This window comes from Tupaia chinensis, unplaced genomic scaffold, assembly GCF_000334495.1.
Source record: "Tupaia chinensis unplaced genomic scaffold, TupChi_1.0 Scaffold000030_1, whole genome shotgun sequence".
Classification (NCBI taxonomy): Eukaryota; Metazoa; Chordata; class Mammalia; order Scandentia; family Tupaiidae; genus Tupaia; species Tupaia belangeri.
The window spans coordinates 240742-244582 of record NW_006159460.1 but is presented as its reverse complement, the minus strand read 5'-3'; positions in this window follow the sequence as shown (position 1 = coordinate 244582).

The window sequence follows — 3841 nt, the reverse complement described above, 5'->3', positions numbered from 1 at the left end:
CCTAGCCGATACTCCTGCCCTGCCCTCGCCTCCTGCAAGTCGCTGCCCTCCCCATCGGAGGTCCTCGTGGTGGTCGCTGGTCACACACTCATATTTAGCTGCAAGAGAAACTGCGTGGGGCTCTTGTTTGTTTTTAATTTCACGAGAGGCAGAGAGAGAGGAGATGCACGTCTGACAGGGTCTCACGCTGAGATCGTCCCCGCCAGGCTTGCTAAACTGCAGATTTCAACAACTCCGTCTTCTGTCTGACATGCATTGGGACATATTTCAAAATTCTGCTTAAAATATGGCTGCATGCTTTGATGTAGTCAGGCAATTTTCTCTCCCTCAATTTTCTTTCCCAAAGAGCTTTGTGAAATACTCACTCTTCATTTCAAGGAGGGTCATCAGGCAGCAAGGACCATGGCGCGTGACTCGGGGAGAACCCGCTCTTTCCTGGGCCCCAGGGTGGAAGTGTTGAGCGAGCGCTGCCCGCAGGCCGCACTGTTTGTCTCGGTTCTGAATACAAGAGCGTTTCCAAGATGCAGGGCTCCCTGGAGAACGGTAAGGCCACTGCAGTGAGGGGTGGAGAGGGGAAGCAGCCCCGGTGCCGGCAGTCACCAGGCGAGTGACCGGTGGCCTCACCAAGTCACGGGCACCTCACGGAGTCATGCACTGCTCCCTCCTTAGAAATGAGCTGCACGTAAGTTGTGGTGTAGATGTCACAAGTCCACTAAGCTCTTTTCTTTCTTTCTTTTTTTTTTTTAAAGTAAACCACAGATGGACCAGCCCATAGCCTGGTGGTTAAGGCAGCTGGATCTTACATGGCTGACTGTGTGGTTCGAGTCTGGGACCCGACAACTTGAAAAACACACCAGAGGGATGTGTGTGTACCCGAAGCCTTGAAAGGAGAGATGGACAAGGGACTGTGGTGCGGCCGTGCCTCGTGAGGGGTGCTTTCTCCCTTCTCTCTCTCTCTCTCTGGTGAGCACACACATAGCCTCTGGCAAATCTGAAAAACAGTAAACCAGTGGCTAGGTGGAGGCATGGTGGTTACACAAGAAAGGCCCTGGGTTCAGATCCTGGGCCCTCCCACACACACGGGCCTGCCGTGGCGGACTGTGGCTGAGACTGTGGGTGGAGCTTGAATACCCTGTTGGGGGTCCTCACTGCTCTCTCTCTCTCTCTTTCATAAACATAAATAAACTTAAAAAAAAAAAAAAGGTAAAGCAGTTGAAATGAAAAAATAAGAAAAATGGCTTGAAATATTTAAAAAGCCATAGACACAGCCACTTAATCTCTTCAAGTTTTCCTTCTCCTCCAGTAGGCAGAGAAGCAAAGCTTTATAGACCGTCCCTGCTGGCCGGGAGCAGAAAATACTAATATAAGCAATTTCAAAACAATGTGTATAGCAAATATAGGTGACTTCAGTTTTCTTAGGTTTCTTTAGGATGAGTGTCTTTTTTTTTTTTTTAAAGGGGAAAATTATGTCTTTATTTACATTAACCTCTAAGTGAATATTAGCATTCCTTTCAAGAATGCTGGTAGGCGAAGCATCTCTGTTAGAAGGTCCAGTCTTTGTCAGCAACAGAGATCGCATTTTTATACCCGCCAGTGCTTTTGCAGCTATCCAGCTGCTCATCAGTAGTTAGGGCTTCCGGTGGGTGGGACGTCCCGCTGGAGCAGGCGGATCGCCACCTACACTGTTAAACACTCGTGGCATGTCCAGGGAAGGGCTGGTGCTTGCGATCCCAGGTTTTTTGAATGACACACTTCTGAGGCATTCTAGCTTCACCGAACTGCCCAAGGGGACAGTCTGAGGCACAGAGAGTTAAGTGTGCTCTTTTCTATCTATTTTGCATAAATCCAAATTTTATTGTAGCATAAATCATGGACCGAAGTGATGCCAAAAACTGCATGGCTGAGAATTGCAGCTGCTCTTGGTGAACCTGTCGGGCTGCGTCCTGTAATGGCCGCCTCTGACCGCTTCTTAAAGTCTAAGCTGGTTCTGAGCCACTGCTGGTTACGCCTGTGGACTTCCGCATGGCCAACCACAGTTTGAGTCCCTAATGGGTGGTTTGAAAATCACGCCAGGTGTGTGTGCGTGCGTGCATGCCCAAGATCTCGGGAGGAGGATGGAGAGGGATTGCAGTGTGGCCATCCCCCGGGGATGGCCTTCCTTTCACCTTCCCTTTCACTGTCTCTCTCTCTCCAGTGAGCACATGCACCCTAAAGCAAAAAACTCTTAAAAAACACGTAAGCTAGTCCCGAGGCAGTCACGGGTGGACAGTTCCCCTTGTTTTTCACACGGGCTGTAAACACAGCGTGAGGTCCACTCTGTCCACCCCAACAGCCACATTTCGAGGCGCTTTTCTACTGCAGGGACAGGACCGACTTCCCCGGCCAGCGCCGGCATGTACTGCACCAGGCTCCTGGGACTCAGAGACATGCTAGGGCAAGGTGGCCGTCCTTCCGGGAGCTCCGTGTGGCACTGGCCAGGTTGGTAGGGGAAGGAAGCTTGAGGGGAAAGACTGTGGGGACCCATGGATGGAGCGAGCAGGGACAGGGTGTCAGGATACTTTGGCCAAAAAAAGAAGGGATGGGAACACAGAGCACAAGGTGTTAAGTGTGGTCATGATGGCAGGAGTGGTGGGGAGACTCACCAGATACTGGAGCCTGGTGCTCGCTGGTGGGGAGGCGTCCCGGGATGAAGCCTGAGCTTGGGCGCTGCTGCCCGACATGATGAGGGGTAGGGGTGGGTCACAGACACACGGCCCGGCATGGCCCACCTGCTCTGACGGCCGACTGTCAGGTGAACCTACTGGGAACCAATGTGTCTCTTTCTGGAAAATGGAGTACTTTTTCTTCTTCTTCAGTTAATTTCTCTCCCTCAATATGTGGTCCTAACGAATACCTACAAATACCATAACTTTACACAGTGATAATTATCGATAAAATCGATGTCAACATCCATATCAGTGCAGGGCTGGTGTTCACTTCTTGCTAAGGAGACGTTCACATTTGGACTGGTGCTAACCGATCCTGAACCGTGGAGGCCACGTTAGGTTTTGGTTGTCGTTTTACACCTCCATGGGCATTAGGCAGGGAAACTTTAAGCCCGAAATCAGCATGTAGTTTTTCCCTATGAAACTGCATATGGGGATGGAATATCTTAAGGTTGTTAGGCCTGGAGACTCCACTCATGGAACCCATTACAAACAGAAAGAAGCCTGCTCTAGGCCGAAGCTGAGTTTAGACACTGAGCCCACGGGATATATCCCAGCTACGTGGGAGGCTTCGGCTTCGTGTACCGTGGACGTGTGTCGACATGGCAGACACAGGAGGTCCAGGTTTAGCTGGTCCCTACACAGCCTCTGGACCTCGGATTCTGGACAGTTTCTCCAGAATTTCCATGAGCCCACTCTCCCACTGCCTGCAGGTAGGCTGGTCACCCAGTGCCCACCCTGCTCTCCCGCTCAGCCATGCAGCACCTCACAGCATGGCTGCCCCGGCCTGCTGCACTGGCACCTCAAGGGCACATGGGAGGGCTCAGTCCCCAACTCCGCACCACGGGACGGGAGCTGCGAGCTCTGGGTGTGCAGGACTGCCAAGGTGGCAAGCCGGACTCCCTTCCAGGGTGTCCTTGGCCAACACCGATTCCAGAGGTTAGTGATGACCTGCCTTCCACACGAAGAGCTGCAAGAAAAGCGATTCCCGCTACAGCTGTGACCGCCATGCTGTGGAGGGTGGCTGCATGGGGACACTACAGCTGTGACCGCCATGCCATGGAGGGCGGCTGTGTGGGGACACTACAGCTGTGACCACAATGCCGTGGAAGGCGGCTGCGTGGGGACACTCACGC